Below are 19,046 nucleotides of genomic sequence, written 5' to 3' on the forward strand. Positions count from 1 at the left end.
CTTCTCAACTGCTTCTCCGCCTGTCGCTCCTTCCTGAGACAGGAAGACGAGAGCCATGTGGGTATCCTCTTCCCCTCAGGTCAGCCGGGAACTGAGGAAACCTCAGGTGAGGGTCTGGTCAGTTCTTCTGGAGAGCAGGCCTTGCTAAGAACAGAACGCGGTGGCATACTTCAGAATGGCTACGTTCCCTTTCCCCAGTTAGAATCATGAGGGCATTTTTCTCCAGTCTTCACGATGAGAACCTGGCAGGGCTCCTGGAAGTAGAGCTCACAGAAGTATGGCCCCTCCCGCCTCCCACGAATGGGGCCCCTGTGGTTGTTAACTCCCGGCTTGTCCACTCTCAGCCTCGGGCAATGGGCGCTTTTTCCACCCTGGTACCGGTGCCAGTGGCCGCTCCTGCTCCTTGGCTTCTGCTCTGGGAAGCTGTGATTCTCTGCATCCTCTTGTCCGTCTCTCCAATTTTGGGGGCAGAAGTATGGTCATCTCAAAATTCGGTTGATGGAAAAGATTTGCTGATTTTGTTTGTTCTGCTTTTTTTCTTGATTTTTCACAAGTTCCTTTTAATGTCAGTCCAGAAACTGAAAGTCACAACTTGTGATTGCTTCATTCTGGCCCCTTAAGCACGGCCATGTTATCATTCCTGGACGTTCAGATGCCTACTGCACTCTATGGTTAGCTTTGGGAATCTTGTCAACCATTTCTTCACTTCTGCACATTTGCTTCCTCGAACATTAGGCAGCGGAACGTACCATCGCCATAAAACATGCAAGCAGGCACCTCATTTTATTTTGTTCATGTTCTGTTGCTATATGACAATTTCCTGGTTTTTAAGGTTTGTATCTAAAGGAAGTGTATAATTTCCCCATAATTTGTATCTTAAATGTTCCTATTTTTCTTTTAGTGCCTAGCAAAGTAGTAGTAAGGTAACAGACTCCTTATTCATCTATAATAATCTATAATAATAAAAGCATAATATGCTAATTAGACCGGATGACCTTCCAGACGAAGCCTGAGCTGCAAGGGAAGCCTGGGTACTGGGTGCCAGAGGGAAGCCAGTGCTGGCAGCCGGCAGAGAGGGGGGAAGGGGGGAAGGAAGAAGGAAGGCCTACTCTTGCACAAATTTCATGCAACGGGCCTCTAGTTGTTAAAATAAACTCAAATTTATTGATATTTATTCAATTAAACATTCAAATTTCTTCCACTTATATAAAACTAAGTCTTAAGTAAAGGTAACTTGGCTCTAATCCAATGGGCCAGATTAGAATCTACCTACCTACCTACCTACCTATCTATGTATCTATCTATCTATGAAATAGAGAAGTATGCTAATTAACCAGGATGCTGTAACGGGTCCACCGGACAGGAGGAGGTTGTGCACGCAGGGTCAGGGGTGGGGCTCAGGGGTGGGGCGGCAGGGGCCTCTGCGCATCTGCCCTGGGGGAGGGTCCGATCAGCAGCAACCACGGCTGCTTCAAGGGCCAGAGAGGGAGGCAGGGCTGGACTGGCAATTCAAGGGTGGGCGGCATGGTGCTATTTTGAAAAGTGCGCTGGGCTCCTAGTTAAATAATAGATTCGAGTGACAAGAGATACACATGCTGCATTGTCACCAGGGTAAGATGGAGCCACGAGCTCAGGCATCGTTTCCACGCTCCTTATTTCAGCACCGTGTGGCAAGCAGACCCTGGGCACAGCCAACCAACAGCCATCCCCGATTCTGTCTTTTTTTCAAATAAAGAGGCGCCAAGTTTAATTTTGGGGAGTCACAATGAATCCATTACTCCTAAGGATCCTCAGGGCTGGTGCCCTTGAATTCATCTGGATCCCCTCACATTTAATGAAGAAACGATCCTTTCTAACCCACAATCTGCTGAGTTTCGCCAGCAATCGTCGCGCGGGTGCACGGAGTGACAATGAGCACACGAGCCCTATTTTCTGTTCCTCCAGGGAGAAGGGCAGACCTTCCCCGCAAACCCAGAAGGCAGCCTGCAGCACCTGGGGCTCCGACCAGGACGCAGTAGTGGGCACGTCAGGGTGGACCAGCCAACAGGGCCACATTCCTAGCTTGTGATTGCTCCTCACAGAAGTTCTTTCCTTACACACAAAACTTTGAGAAGAAGCAAAACATAAAACCTCCTGTTTTTTTATTTTTATTTATTTATTTATTTATTTATTAATATACAATATTTTATTGATTTTTTTTGCCCCCCTCCCTCCCTCACATACATACCCTCCCTCCCCAGAGTTTTATGTCCATTGGTTGTACTTATATGCATGTACACAAGTCCTTCGGTTGATCTATTATCTCCCCCAGATCTTCAACAACCTCCTGTTTTCAACTTGTACTTGGTAGCAAAGTGGGTTTATTCAGCCGCTAATGCTCATGCTAGAACCATAAAGAGAGAACCAGTCTTTTGTATGGTTTTTTTTTTTTTTTTTTTTTTTTTTTAAGGCTGTCTCCTATTCCCGTAACTGGAATATCAGGATTCTCCAAAGAATCATGTGATGACAAGGCAGCACACAGCTGCCCTCTGGCGTGGCAAGTACATGAACTCAGTCACCCTCTGGGTTTTCCCCTCTCCTTTCCCTGCTCTCGATGGAGGACGTAGGATCCCGGGGAGGCAGGAACTAGCTGAAGTTTGCTCTGTACTTTAAGACCAGGCAGGAAGCCAAGCTGCAAATACAATGACTGGATTCAGTTTTACAAGCAAACACTGGGACTGAATTCACCCTGGTCCGGGAAGAATGCCTCCGATCACAACTAGCAGGAAATCCAACTCAAAATAGGGTGTGACGTCCTTAATTAATGAAGTCCTGTAGAAATAAAAGCTTCCTTCTGTAAAAAGCCTAGCAAAAAAAAAAAAGCCTGAATTTTATTATCAGATAGCATTAGCAATCCTGTGGGAGAAATGTCAGAGTTCCCACAACCTACACCCTGGGTGGGAACTGATAGCTCTGCTCTGTTCTCCTTTGCACACTGACTGTTCAAGTCTTAGAAGCACTAAATATTTTTCCTTCTCTCTGCTCCCTTCCAACCTCTGACCCCTCTTACATCATGCACCATCCACTCCCCTCTTGTTCTCTGGGCCACTTGAACAATTTAACATAAGAACTCTCTGAGATCCTGAGAATGAGAAAAGCCACATACTTTGGCCCCAGCAAACCCTGAAACGGGCCAGAAGGTTTATGTGCCTGTAGCTGGCCAGGAACCTCCCTCTGGAAGGGATAGATGCTAATCCTGAACCTATGGCTGCCGTTCGGGGGGTAGGTGAGTGTGGGGGGTAGAGGGATTGTATGTGGCACGGAGAAAGGGTGTCAGAAGTCAGGGTCTGCCGAGACCGGTTTGGCTCAATGGATAGAGCGTCGGCTTGGGGACTGAAGGGACCCGGGTTCGGTTCCGGTCAAGGGCATGTATCTTGGTTGCGGGCATATCCCCGGTGGGGGGTGTGCAAGAGGCAGCTGATCGATGACTCTCTCTCATCGATGTTTCTAGCTCTCTATCTCTCTCCCTTCCTCTCTGTACAAAATCAATAAAATATATTTATTAAAAAAAAAAAAAAAAAAGAAGTCAGGGTCTTACTGCCTGCTGAGCCTCACCAAAAGGATGCCATGGTTAGAGAAGCCCACAGGGACTTCTGTCAGGAATGTGAAACGATGAGCTGCATGCCATGCCTGACACATGTTCCTGTGGCTGTATGGGAGGAGAGCTTCGGAGAAATAATTGCGAAGAAAAGCCTTCCCAACCTTAAAGGTTTAGGCAGTTCCCTAAACGCTCATCCCTACAGTGACATTTTTTATGAATGATTAGGTGTACAGTTGCCAGATTCACCAAATAAAATACAGGATGGCCAGTGAAATGTGAATTTCCGATGAATGAGGAATAACTTTTTAGTGTAAGTTTACACCATAGTTTACTTGCAATTCAGGTTTACTTGCGTGTTCTCTATTTTACTTGGTAATTCCATGCAGGTGTCAGTGCAATGAACTGATCCATAAAGACAACTTTTTGTGCTGGGAGTCAGGATTGAGCATCAAACCAACACCAGCGAGCCAGGCAGGCCTGAAACTTCATGCCACAGCGCCGCTGTCACTGTGCGCTCTTTGGGGATGTGGACAAAGACCCCTCTCCCTGAAGACAGGGAAACACAGGTTCGGTGCAAAGACTTCACAACAGCTCCCAAATTCTCAACTTCTAGCAGCAGAGAAACGAGGTGATGAAATGATGTAACCACAGTTCTGCTTTCCCGAGGAAGCTAGCCCTTACCGAGGAGACTATGCCTGGTTGCGCTGAGCGGCCCCCTCACACAGCACGATGTAACACAGAGAAAGAGAGGCAGGCCTGGATGCAATCCGATGCATATCACAGATCCAGTGTAACCTGTGCCGCTGACTGACATGGAAAGTCAGCACTGAAGTCAAAAGGACAACAGCCCCCCCGGGACCGCAACCGGTGCTGATCAACATTCGACACTGTTTACGTTGGAGTCATTTCTGAACAGCTCAAGTATTAAAGTTATACTTTAAAAATGTATGTTTACTGATTTCAGAGGGAGGAAGTGAGAGGGGAAACATCAGTGATGAGAGAGAATCGTTGACTGGCTGCCTCCTGCATGCCCCCTCCTGGGGAATCAAGCCTGAAACCTGGACACACGCCCTGACTGAGAAATGAACCCTGACCTTGGTTCATAGGTCAGGGTTCATAAACCTCTGTAGTCAGCTGGTCTTTCCCCTAAAGCACACACAGTCTTTAGATCTCCATGAACGGCGGGAATGTGCCTTGCTCCCAATCCATACTGGTGGCTATTTGGTCACAGAACTGACATTTGTGGCTACAGTCCTACAAAGACCGCCTCTATGCAATGCCTCGATCTTACTGGTCTGGTTAGGGTCAAACAAGATGGAATAGGTTTTCAATAAAATACCGGAAAACTCACACAAATGGAATTCAGGGGGAAATACAGCGAAGTGGTACTAAGGTTTAAATTCTGAAAGAAAAACTTGCTTTTAAAAAGCTTAAAATCCTTATTTTAAATGTATTAAAAATAATATGACAGAAACATCATTAGGTTACTATAGATTTCACAAATAATACTGCATAGAGAGCTTTCTCAGAAACAGAAGATTACTAACTGCAGGGGGGAAAAAAGAATTCGAAATAAGGACATCCAGTACATAAAACACTTTTTCACATTAAAATGTAAAGATGGATTTTAAAACCACATTTTAAAAATTTGGCAAATATTTTCTCCTTTTGTCTTTTTAAAAAGAGCAAGCAATAGGACATTGTACGGGCAACACGGTGACATTCTGTGATTTTTTTTAGTAACACACGGGTGTCCTGCCCAACTTCTGCAAACGGCGGGGGGAAGGTGTGGGCCGAAGGTCACCTGGCAGCAGGGACAGCAGAAATTCACTCTTTCCTTTCAAGCTCGCAGGCCCTCATGTCCACGCTGGCTCTGACCACCTTCGGCAGCTTTTCCTACTGCTGACAACCAAGTGGGGGAAATAAACGAGCTTTAACATACTTTCTTTACAAATGCGAGGAAAGACACCCTGCGAGGGGAAGTACAGGGAGTAAGTACAGTCACATAATACAGATGCTCAGAAACCACAGCGCAAAGTAAACAAGCCGAGAGAGGGACAGCAGAGGGAACGGGACGACCCCTGAGACTCACATTCTTGTTTTGCGGCTCAGATATTTCTAAGAACTAGGAACATCCTTCCTTGACACAAAAATTTGCCATATCTTGCTGATTCCACTAGATTTCTATCTACAAAAAGGACTGGACTGCTTCCAAATAGGAAATGGATTTCTCTTTAAGAACAGAATTCTCTGTTCCCCCCCCCCCCTAAGTTCCTCCTTTTCTCTATTTACAGCAACACACATTCCATAATACTCAAGACATTTTTTTTTTTTGCTTTAATTATTTACTTTTAGGGTGAAAATAGTAAGGAAATAAAAATATGGAAAACAGTGGTTATTAGTTTATGAAGTTTAGCAACTTCAATCTAATCTCTACAGTGACACTGAATAATGTCATCCTCAACTTCCCCTTGGAGCCATCCTTCTAGATCAGTGGTTGGCAAACTCATTAGTCCACAGAGCCAAAAATCAACAGTACAACGATTGAACTTTCTTTTGAGAGCCACATTTTTTAAACTTAAACTTCTTCTAACGCCACTTCTTCAAAATAGACTCGCCCAGGCCGTGGTATTTTGTGAAAGAGCCACACTCAAGAGGCCAAGGAGCTGCATGTGGCTCACAAACCACGGTTTGCCGACCACTGTTCTAGATAGAAGTCAGGCTTCCGATGCCCAAGTGGATTTGATCTGGTTTGCCTCTGACTAGACACCCCCCTCTCTGCTGGCAGGAAACTTGGATCCAATATTCATTCTTAAAAAGCTACACGTGCATGTTCCCCTGAAGAAGCGAGACCATACCCGCCTTCCCCTGGAAGCGGTGTGGCACTGAAAACGAGGTAAAACTGCACACATAGAGGGACATGGGCTGCAGCCATGTCCCTAGACAATTCTTTGAGCCTCATCCGATTTGTTTAAATTTCCTCAGGATCATCAACAGGCCACTACAGAGTCAAGAAAACTTGACATTCCCAACTCACCAGCATGCTAAACACTAAAGCAAGTCTATGACAAAGTTAGGCTTCTTTTCAGAGGCCACTTAACTAGAATGTCATTCTGGAGTCAGACATGCCCAGTGTCACACAGCTTTGTGACCCCACTAAGGGTGGGCTATTTAGCAAATTATTAAATCTCCCTGACTTCAGTTTCCCTAGCTACATTTAAGATATTATACAATTGCCTCTCTTATGCTTGTGTTAGGGATCAAAGGAAATAACCCACACAAAGCAGTAAGTATGATTACCTTCTTTCTGAGGAAACAAGTTCAGAATTTTCATGCTATCTTTCACACACTGTCTTGAGCTGCCAAAGTAAGACTGAGAGAGGTAGGAATCAGCTAAGAGACCAAGATGAAAAAAATCCAGGATACAAATATTCTGAATCTTAAATTTTAAAACAAACAAACCAAACATTCTTGAGCTAGACTTCTTGGAGCTTGATGATACAAGCATAAAATTCAAGTTTTGTTTAATTCATATTAAACATTCCATATGTGTACCCATTTCAATAGGAAATAAATATTAAACTAATCATTAGCAAGCTAGCAGACCACTGATTAATATAGTATGTATAAAACATTAGTCTCTCTGTTATAAAAGGCATATTATCTTAAAGCTTATTTTTAGAGTTCCTCAGAAAAACTGAGAAACAAAGAAAACTAATAGAATTAAATAATAGATACTCCATATCAAAGTCCATGCAAGGAGACTACGTTATCTGTAGCAAAAATCAGGTTATACTTTGGTAGCTAACCCTCCTCTTTCCTCCAGGATTCAAGATGAATCCTGTGCTATAATGAGGAGTGCAAGAGGCAATATGATAGCAAGAAGTAAAATTTAAAAATATGCCAGACTTTGTGTTTACTGAATGTTTCTAAAACTAATGATGCATCTTGCTTAAAGTTTTTTAAGATCATGTTCCCCAATCAAGCATATTTATGTATAAATTATTCATAAATAGTATGGCACTAATTTACGGCAAGGTTTATAGACTGTCAATACAATGAAATAGAGCAAGCATGTCAAACTCATGGCCCGTGGGCCCATTTAAAACCAGTGGGAGAGCCAAAGTGGGTTTGGCTCAGTGGATAGAGCATCAGCCCTTGGACTGAAGGGTCCTGGGTTCAATCTGGTCAAGAGCATGTACCTCGGTTACAGGCATGGTCCCAAGTCCTGGTTAGTGCGTGTACGAGAGGTAATCAAGTAATGTGTCTCTCTCACATTGACGTTTCTCTCTCTCTGTCTCTCCCCCTTTCTTCCACTCTCTCTAAAACTTAATGTATTTTAAAACAACAACAACCACAAAAAACAAAAACAAGTAAAAATCAATAGAAAAATATCCTTACGTGAGTATTAACAACAACAAAATCAGTGAGGGGCCAAAACCGGTTTGGCTCAATGGATAGAGTGTCGGCTTGGGGACTGAAGGGTCCCAGGTTCGATTCCGGTCAAGGGCATGTACCTTGGTTGCGGGCATATCCCCAGTAGGGGGTGTGCAAGAGGCAGCTGATCGATGATTCTCTCTCATCGATGTTTCTAACTCTCTATTTCTCTCCCTTCCTCTCTGTAAAAAAAATCAATAAAATATATTTTAAAAAAATCAGCGAGGGACAATTACTTAGGAAGTCAAGCTGATTAAATTATTTGGAAAAACATGAAAGTTGAGCCCCATCTCATATTATACTCCAACACACATTTCAAATGTATTAAACATTAAATGTAAATAATGAAACCATAAAATTACTAAAAGATAAATAAGCAAGCATTTCATTGATTTCAAGATGTCTTTACAGTATAGTACTAATTTCACAACATTTTCTTTTCCAATTACTTAATGCCTATACATTACAGCTCCAGGTTAAAAGCTTGGTTTTTCTAAAACTAAAATCTGTGTAAGTAAACATAATCCTCTGGATACCTAATGAATCTGACACAGAGATAGCAAAAAAAATTGGTTGCAGGAGGATGCGCCAGCTGGAGGAAAACCTACCCTTTCTCTAACTCTAGACATGCAAATCACATCACACCACCAGGGTCAGTAGGCCAGAGAAGAGCTGGAACTGAAGGGAGGAAGGGTTAATGAGGAAGCCTTCATCAGACTTCGTTGAAGACTTTTATTTTGCAGATAATGTCTGATTACAGGGAGGTATTTCAGAGTTTAAATTTAAAAGTGTATCGTGTGATCAACATCACTAGTCCACAAGAAAATGCAAGTCAAAGCCACAATGAAATACCACTTCACACTAATCAGAATGGCTGTTTTTAGAAAAATGGGAAAATAACAAGTGTTAGTGAAGATGTTGAGAAATTGAAATCCTGTGCCTTGCTGGTGGGAATGTACAGTTGGTATGGAAAACAGTATAATGGTTCCTCAGAACATTAAACATAGAATTAACATATGATTTAGCATTTTCACTCCTAGGTATATACCCAAAGAAGCTGAAAACAGGAACTCAAACAAATACTTGTATACCAATGTTCATAGTAGCACTCATATTCACAATAGTGAGATGATGGAAACAATCCAAATGCCCATCAACAGATGAAGAGACAAACAAAATGTGGTGTATATATGTACAATGGCATATTCATTCAGCCTTAAAAAAGGAATGACATTCTGATACATGCTATAACATGGATGAAGCTTGAGGACATTACTCCTAGTAAAACAAGACAAACACACAAAGACAAATACTGTATGTCTCCACTTCTGTGAGTTACCTAGAATATGCAGATTTATGAGACAGTAAGTATAATAGAGGTGACCAGGAGCTGGGGGAAGGTGTGGAGTGAGGTTGGGGATTTTTTTAAATGGGTGTAGTCTGTTTGGAAATGATGAAAATACACCGAAAGTATAAATGATACATTTTGTTATGAATATTTTACCACAATTTAAAAACATGCCATGGACATGTATGTATATATACACGAGAGTCTACAGAGTAAAGAATGTAATTTTGCCGAAAAGTAGAGCAACCTCAATTATTTAGTCAACAAACATCAAATATATACTTACAAGATATGTATAAACAGTTTAGGCAATGTAATCCTAGAGTATCATAATTGAAGAAAGTAGACAGAAATCACATAAATATATATAATTAAAGTCCTATAATTATCATTAAAGAAACACATATGTGATTAATCTGGCCCTGAGCTTTGTAGATTACCTCCCCAAAGGGATCATAAGTCTTCCCAAGGATCCCGTGGGGCAGTGAGACAGGCCATAAGTACCCCTTCACCACTTTCTTTCTTTTTTTCTTTTTTAAGAAGGGAGAAGAAAGAAGTATCGATGAGAGAGCACAACATTGATCGGCTGTCTCCTGCAAGCCCCCTACTGGGGATTGAGACCACCTGGGCATGTGCCCTGAGAGGAAATGGGACCAGCAACTGTTTGGTGCACAAAATGATGCCCAATCACCTGTGCCACACTGGCTAGGGAAACCCATCAGAGCTGATGTCTACCACCCAATGGTATTCACTTGGTTCTCATGTAGAACATCAGCCAAATGTTAACAAGATTCTTCTTTGCTACTGTTTAGAGAACATACACTTAAAAAGATGGAGAATGATATCTCACATTTGGAGATATGAGATACTATTAATATTGGAAATATTCATTCTATTAATAATTCCTTGTGAACCTTCCATAAAATAGGTCAAGGATTTCTTTTCTATCTCTTAGAGAAGATAGCACAGACAGACATAAAGCTAACTGACTCTGTGCTCATTGTTGGGGCACACTCTAGATGACTATGGCTGTGACTTCCTAAGGTGCAGAAGCCTCCACAGCAGGGTGCATGTCCCACTGGGTGGGGCTGTGTTCAAAAGCACATATGTTCTTCCTTTTGTCTGCTTTTAAGAAAATCAGAAAATAGTTTTAAAATAGAGTTCTACCCTTAGATTTCTACCATAGCAACCTTAAAGGGACGCTTTCCGTATGTATGGACACATATTCCTTGCTCTGGTTTGTCTTCAGCAGAGTAGCACCAGCGCTGGCCTGCCCCAGAGCAGTGATTCAGTGAATGGTTGTGAAACGGATGGTGAACACAACTGGAATATATTAAGTGTGGGACCAGAGGTATTTAAAAGGTGAGTTTTTGTTGCAGAAAGCCCCTCTCCTCCAAACCTTGCAATCATTTCCATACCATATGAGTGAAAAATAAATCTCGATTAGTAACTTCTGATTCAGTCAGCTTAACAAATGTAAGATATCCAGGACAGTGCAGGTAAGTTAAAGGCAACAGATCTAGTTTTTCTCTTAATTCCCATCAGCCAACTACTTAAATCCTTTAGTAAATTGTTAATAGATTCAGTGACTTCTGGTCATAGATATAAAAGATAAAATACCACAGACCTTTTCATGGACCAATCCTCCTGGAAAAAAATAAAAAAAAAAAAAAAAAAAAAAAAAAAAAGCACCACTCTGACTGACACATGCAGGCTCACCCCATTCCACAGGGCACACCATGGGGCAAGAAGCGGAAGCCAACAGCACTGACTATCACAACCTGCTTCCCACAGGCTAACCGGCTGCAGAAAAGCACACGTGACCCCCTCCCACCTCTGGAACTTGTACCATTTTGGAAGCTATTACCAAGGATCTTATCCCCGACACAAGAACAGCCCCTCCTCCACCCAGCCCGACATCTACAATAAGCAGCACAACAAGGCGGCATATTTTGTTTGCTCAGCCAAGCGCTCAGGAAACCCCCTGGAGCCTGAACTGTGTAGCTGGGTGAGCCATCGTACACTGTGAGTAGGCACTTTTCTACGTTTTGGAAATTCCTCACCAGCAGCATGACCTACAATACGAAGCCAACTTTCCATTTCAATGTAAACAGAAAGTGTTCAGACACACCTCGCTTCAGCTGGAGAACTGCTGCTAATCTAACTGCTGTTTCATCAAAATAAGTAAAAATCTACAGAAAGGCATTGGTTTGAAAAAAAAAAAAATAAAGTGTTTTATTTAAAAATACTCAAACATACAAATTGTGATTTGGTAACACAGTATATATAATAAATTTGAATAAAGGTACTTCTGTGGCTAGAAGGAAAATACAAATTAATTTAAAATATAATTCAATGACTGCCCAGCTTTCTGTTGCACACATTATTACAGAGTTGCATGCCTTTGGCAAAACCTCTGTTTATTATATTAAGAAGTTGCTAAGTTTTGTTTAGACTATTTGGCTTGGCCAGTAATGTAATATACAGAAATAACAATGGAAATGGAAATATTTGGGGGAAAAGAACTTCACAGAAGATATTTCAATCTGCATATACCTTTAACTGAAATGTAACTTCCCCTCAATGAGTGGTTGATTGGTATAAAATACATTAACAGCTTAACAGAGTTTTAGATTACAGAAGCGAATTTTCAGAAGATTAACAGACCTTAAAAACATCTATGAAGAAGTGTGCCTTTTTTTCATTTTACACCCAGAAAGCTGCTTTTCACAGTTAAAATGTCAGCTACAAGAAGTTGTTTTTCCATAATCCTTTAAAGAGTTTCAAAATATAATAAGTTCAGTAAAAAACCAAACAGCTCAGCTATTACAGTCATTAATCAATGTATTTAACATTCGTGCAGTATCAGAATGCAAGCCATCTGATTCTAATTTCAATGTTGGCTCAGTATAAAAGTGCCTCCTCCACAATAGTTTGATTATAAACTGTTCTTTCCCTCCTCTCGGTTTTTTTTTCTTTTTTGGAAGCTGTTGTCCTGCACTCTTGCTGGAAGCCACCTGACCACTGCCAGGAAGAAGAATGCAAAACATTCCCAGGAGCGGCTGTGACGTCAGTACCACATTCCTCTCTCCGCGGTCAGGACTGTGGGGAAACTCCAGCCTCCAGCGAACCCTTCAGATGAGATAACAGCTGAGCCTGCACTAAATCACGCTGAGAACTTCCCGATGTTATGCTTTAAAAAAGGATATTTTTTATGAAAAGGAGGGAGGGCAGGAACAGAGGTGGCTTTTTAAGGCATATTTACTGTTAATCTTCAAAAGTGCTTTTTTTGTTTGCTACGTGGAGAGAAAACAAGGAAAAATGATTTACCAACAATCATCAGCATGCCAATCACTTTGGGCCAGTGATTTTCAACCAGGGCGCTGCAAGAATTTTTAACATATGCAAAACCAACACTATTTAGTCCAGAGCACTGAGCTCTGCCCTTAGATTTGTAAAATAAAACAACGTCAACAGCCAACACAACAGCTGACTAGTGTGAATGAGTCAAAATCATACCTATTTTTTTCTTTGTCAAATTGGCAAAAAATATATATTTTTGGTGTTCCCTAGAATTTTAGTAACTACTCTATGTGTGCCATTAGATGAAAAAGCTTGAAAATAGTTGCCTTAGACATTCGTGTTAAATGGGGTAAGATGGACAACAGAATAGTTTGGGCCTCAACCAGCAGAACTGCCTCAATTACACAAGTCCAACAACCCAGGCTCCAAACTCCTTTCCATGAGGAGAAGACAAAAAGTCCACTCGAGAAGGCATACACACTTCAGGCAGTAGTAAAAGCATTTTCCCTAAAGGGAAATATTGTAAAGAGATACAAACTAAATGGTGCACGCATTGCAAAGAAAACACAAACATTTATTATGCATGATCCTGTTATATGCAATTTTCATTTGTAACTTCCTAGACTAGTCTTCAACAAGCATGTCTTTTGCAAATATCAAACACTTTCCCATGCTGTATAATGATCTTCCATACTTTATGAAACTCTAAACTGTAAAATGTTTCTTGGGGAGAAGGGAGTCTTTTACAAAAATGTTTCAATGTTTTTGTATGTTTTTGCTAAAAATATCCTTGGAATAACTTTGCAGGCATGGGTAACTAAATTGAGTATACAATTTCTTACCACTGCCAAATTTGCTACATATTGCCATAGTGGTTTCTAAAAAAAATTTGCTTAATTATAAGACAATTATAAAGTTTCTATTTATCTATTATACTGTAAACCTTGTCAGCATTTATATATGTATGCATAAATAAGTGCACACATAGTTGAAAAATAGTAATCTGTCAAAGGTACTTTAACTTATATTTTTCTGATTAAAAATGAGACTGAAAATTCCTTTGAGAGTTGTATTTTGGGCAATTTTTGAGGTCAGAGTTTTTAGAAGAAAAAAAAAAGATTACAACCATAAGTAACAATTATAGTAGCTATTATTAAAAAAAACACAGGTTTTACAAAAATATTGTATTTGAGTTTCTTAACATATGCTGCTATTAGGAACAATAACAGGACTGTAAGTTGTAGTTCCTGGATAGAGGCATGGCGTGTGTGCAGGCTTCCCTGGATATGTGCACACATACTGTGCACAAATCTACATGCCCCTCAGGTACTACGCGGTGGAGGAGGAGCACAAGGCAAATACGCTCTAGACCTAGTTCTGCCTCTGAAGAGTTAGTTACCTTTTCTGAATCTGTGTCCCCATCTGTAAGAATCTAGTCCCACTTCCCCCACAGGTTTATCTCAGAGGAAGTAAGAAAATAGACATGAAAGTACTCTGAGGAGTTACTTGATTAGCTTTTACATCTTAGGTATTATAATACATTACTAATAAATGTATCCAAATTGTAAAACTCGGAATTCATCACAGTTGCCAAGATGTTTGTAAATGGCACTCTCCTAGGCCCGTGGTCGGCAAACTGTGGCTCATGAGCCACATGTGGTTCTTTGGCCCCCTGAGTGTGGCTCTTCCACAAAATACCACAGCCTGAGGGAGTCTATTTTGAAGAAGTGCGTTAGAAGAAGTTGTTTAAAAAACTTGGATCTCAAAAGAAATTTCAATCATTGTACTGTTGATATTTGGCTCTGTTGACTAATGAGTTTGCAGACCACTGTCCTAGGCCCTAAAACAATGCAACTCAAACTTTCTGTCTGCTACAGGATATAATAATGCCTAGAATAGAAATAGAGTATCCAGACAAAAAAAAAAAAAAATGTCTCAGTGACATACAGAGGTTGAAATATAAAGACGAAGGGAGATTTACCATGTATCTTGCTTACCCACCTGTGAACACCCCCCCAGGAAGTCATGGAGCGGAAGGTGAGTGTGGTAGGTGCTGCTGTTGAAATGGGATGCTTTCAATGAGGAACAGCAAAAGCTGAGGCAGCAGAGCTAAGTGACCTCAGGGAAGACGGGCACAGTGGACATAAGAAGGAGGACCAAAGTAATGGTCTGCACTATAGGAATTGGTGGTGGTGGATAATTAATGAGGGGTTTCTAGGGCTACCGCAGCTGAGAAGACCAAGAAACCCCAATCTGATCTGTATGTAGGTCAAGTGACAGGCCTTGTCTGATCAGCAATATCCAGGATCTCTCCTTCTAGGTCCCAGGCAGAGATAAGAAGCAATCTTAAATCCCCTAATTGAGGGAGAGGTTGGGTTTTTAAGGAAGAACCCTTCAATAATATCAATCTATAATAATAAAAGAGTAACATGCTAATTAGAGTGGATGTCCTGGGCCAAGCCGGGGCTGAGAAGGAAGCCCGTGTCCCAGGTGCTGGGTGCCTGCCAGCGGCCAGCGGGAAGCCCGGGCCCCAGGTGCTGGAAGGAAGCCTGGGTCTTGGGGGCCAGAGGGAAGCTGGTGCCAGCAGCCAGGGGAAGCAAGGCCTACTCTTGCACGAATTTTGTGCATTGAGCCTCTAGTCATCATAGTCATGTAATTTAGCTCTTCCTTCTACCCTTTCCCAAAGAATCTACAGCTGCTTTTGAAAACAACTATGCATTAGAGCACATGTGTCAAACACAAGGCCCGCGGGCCAAATCCGTCCCGCCAGGCCTTGCAATGTGGCCCGCACCGCGCTGTCATCACCGCACTCCGCTGCGTTTCCATCACAATGACAGTTTATGACTGTTCAGTAAACCATTCGGCCCGTGATTTAGGCTGGATTTTAGATTTTGGCCCCTTCTCTGATTGAGTTCGACACCCCTACATTAGAGAGAGGGAAATAACCAAACCTTTCAGGATTTACTGGACACTGTCCCTGAGCTGATGTTGATCCCCAAGGAGTAAATACCTCTGTGTTCGACCAGCCAAGTTGAAGGCTTTATGGGTGACAAACACAAATGGAGTTTGTCTTATGATCATTTGTCCAGATTCTGAGTTTATGAATGGAATATATATTCAGAAATAGGCAAAATTTCCAAATTTTCACTTTGATCCATGTAATAAGAACTACTGTGATTAGAAGAGCTAAAAAGAGACTCCTAGGCCTTTCTCTCCTGCCAAAATAACAGAGTGAAAGAAATGCCGCACCTTCTGGGGAGAATCACAAAGATTAACGTCACCATCAGAAACTTGAAAGATGCAAGGTGATGATTCCTATCATATCTCTTTCTGTGTGGCAAGCCTAGAAGGAAGATCAATATTTGAGATTGACAGTAGTATTCAGTATCACAGACTTAATTAGGGAGAATTCCAGTTGCAGTTGCTGATACAGATGTGGATTCTACTATAATAGCTTTGGCGTGCAGCTACTGACTTGATGTGTGTGTGTGTGTGTGTGTGTGTGTGTGTGTGTGTGTATGCATGTGTGTTTCTCTCTCCATAGAAAAGAAAACAGAAAGCTACATGGCGGGGCAGCGGGATACATTCATGTTGCATTAGTGCCCTGTCAACTCTGGTTCCATGCTGTCACTCAGTCTGCAGTAACCTTCATCATCTTACAGTCCCATAGGACAAGATGGCATGAAGTAACTAGTACCCTATGATACCCTGGTAAGACACATGTATGTGCCAGAGGGTAGATGATAATAAATACTGCTTAGATCTCATTGGGCTTTGGAAACAATAAATGCCAATCTATTTTGTGTACTACTCTGTCTATTTACCGAGTGACCTATAAAGCTGTCAGTGTTAAGTGAAGCTGAGAGACAGCTCTCCATATGGTCCAGGATAAAATGCACACAACTGAACCCTTGGCCCTTGTGACCAATGGAAGCACCTATGGCAGACTGGGATACTTGGACCCCAAATAGAACAGTGAAAGGACCTAAGGTTTGGGGGCTAAGCCATGTTCTTAGTCAGCACGAAACTATTGCTACTGGGTCATAGTGCAAACTGGACACTTGACTATTTTAGATAAACTCAAAACCTCCATGGGATATTACACAGCCATGGAACCCATCATGAAGTGGCCACTGACTGATTCAACTGGTCACAAAGATGGACATGTCCAGGAATACTATGCCCTCAGGTTAAAGTTACATACACAGCATGTTCAGGTGTGAAGAGTAAATTTCAAAATGAGGAAGCTCAGACTCTTGCTTTACCTATGCCTGCTGCACCTGCCATCCTTCCCTCAACCCACCCTATGGCCTCATGGGAAAGTCTGTATAGCAAGTAATCAGGAGAAAAGGTCAAGCCTGGTTTTCAGATTAACTGATATGCTGTAGATCACATGTGTCAAACACAAGGCCCGCGGGCCAAATGCGTCCCGCCAGGCCTTGCAATGTGGCCTGCACTGCGCTGTCATCACTGCACTCTGCTGTGTTTCCATCACAATGACAGTTTATGACTGTTCAGTAAACCATTCGGCCCGCGATTTAGGCTGGATTTTAGATTTTGGCCCCTTCTCTGATTGAGTTCGACACCCCTACTGTAGATTGTAGCTAGAAACAGACTATTATAGAGCTTCAGAAAAGGCCTGATGGATAAAGCGGAGCCTGTATGGTTCCCCTTACGTCCAGGAGAGATGGCATGAGATACGAGTCATACTGACTCATGGACCACCACAACTGTTTAGCTGTATGGTGGGGGACTACTTTTTGAGGGCACATCTTATGGTCCACTTGACCCAGGAGTAAAGTGGAAGCCAAACTGATAGTTGAAGAACAACATTTTGAATGTTGAGCATCTGCCCCTGGTGGTCAGTGCGCATCATAGCAACCAGTTGTTCTACTGTTCGGTTGATTTTAGCATACTAGCCTTTTATTATATAGAATGTAGTGGGTCCATGAATACTTGCATCAGGCAAACAATATGCTATGTATTCTTCATACTCCCTGTGCTTAGTTTTACTGAACAAATTTCTACCGGTTGATAGGCAGTTTGTGTACCTCCCAGGCTCTAAGGTGCTTATTGCTCCACTTTATTTATCTTACTGTTGAAAGTATTACATAGGTTCTCCTCTTTCTCCCATTAACTATTTCCAGCCTGCTCCCTTACTCTCCCTCCTCCCAGTCTTTTCCATCCCATTGCCTGTGTCCACGGGTTGTGTGTGTGTGTGTGTGTGTGTGTGTGTGTGTGTGTGTGTGTGAGAGTGGGCGGGCGTGCGTATGTGTGTGTGTTCAGTGATTGATCTCTTTCCACTCACCCTCCCATGTCTTCCCTCTGAGGTTCAACAAACAGTCTGCTCCACTTTAAATGCTTTTTTGTTTGTTTGTTTTTCTTTATAAAATAGCCAGAATTTCTGATATTGGAAGTTACTAAAGGAATACAGTTGTCTTCTTTTCTAAAAATCTAGTAGTGGTCAATATAAATATTTTCTTTAATAAGTTAGATAATGTTCACATTTAGAAATCATTCTGTAACAATTCAAATACTAAATAAACACACTGGGACTGAATAAACAAGCTAGGTAAAAACATGGCAATTATTCAAGTATAGATATAAAATATATTCTTATTATTGGGCCTTTCTCTTATGGAGAAGTTAATAGAGTAGGTCACACATTTTGGACTGATGACAAGTCTTGATCTCGTAGACATGCTACTCTCTATGAGGCTGCAATGAAAAGCCCAGAAACTAGTAGAGACTTTCTAGGATATTAAATAATTTAGTCTTATTTTTATACTCAGATTATGGAAATCTTCTTTAAAACTATATGGTAAGATTTATAAATACTTAAGTATTTATTAATATCCACAACTTAGGCACTGTCTTGTATTATTATTATTGTTTCTTAAAGCTAGTTTTCACTCTGGCTGGTGTGTCATCCCATGCACCAAAGGGTAACAGATTTGGTTCCAGGTCAGGCACATACCCAGGTTGCAGGTTTGATCTCTGGTCAAGGCACATGTGGGAGGCAACCAATTGATGTTTCTCTCTCTCTCTCTCTTTCTCTCTCTCTCTCTCTCGGCCCTTCCTACCTCTCTAAAATGAATAAAAGCAAACCGTGGGTGAGGATTAAAAAAAAAAAAGTTAGTCTTCAATTATGTTCTGGTTTGCCTTTATTTATAAGTTGAATATTATAATGTGTTAATCATAGGAGGATATTGTTAATCCAGATTGCATTGATAAAGAAAATGCCAGCCCCAATTACTCAAGATGGAATGCATGCCAATGACTGTTGCTCATTAGTAGAATGACGCAGAAGTGCTACATCAATCAGCTGGCCAACAATATGCTTCTCCTTTGGCCTGTCACTGTGAGAAAGGGGAGCGG

At 41.6% G+C, this 19,046-nt stretch overlaps 1 protein-coding gene and 1 long non-coding RNA gene across 6 annotated transcripts in view; one reads left to right on the forward strand and one right to left on the reverse strand.

Annotated features, from left to right (window-relative positions):
• SPIDR (scaffold protein involved in DNA repair) overlaps positions 1-19,046 on the reverse strand; it is a 244,793-nt gene that overhangs the window by 100,099 nt on the left and 125,648 nt on the right. The gene's annotated exons all lie outside the window — the stretch shown is intronic.
• LOC123652320 lies at positions 6,214-13,490 on the forward strand. The gene is made up of 2 exons (XR_006741598.1): positions 6,214-6,476; positions 12,353-13,490. It is a non-coding gene; the product is annotated as an uncharacterized LOC123652320 (long non-coding RNA).

The sequence above is a fragment of the Pipistrellus kuhlii genome, unplaced genomic scaffold, assembly GCF_014108245.1.
Source record: "Pipistrellus kuhlii isolate mPipKuh1 unplaced genomic scaffold, mPipKuh1.p scaffold_m20_p_14, whole genome shotgun sequence".
Taxonomy (NCBI): domain Eukaryota; kingdom Metazoa; phylum Chordata; class Mammalia; order Chiroptera; family Vespertilionidae; genus Pipistrellus; species Pipistrellus kuhlii.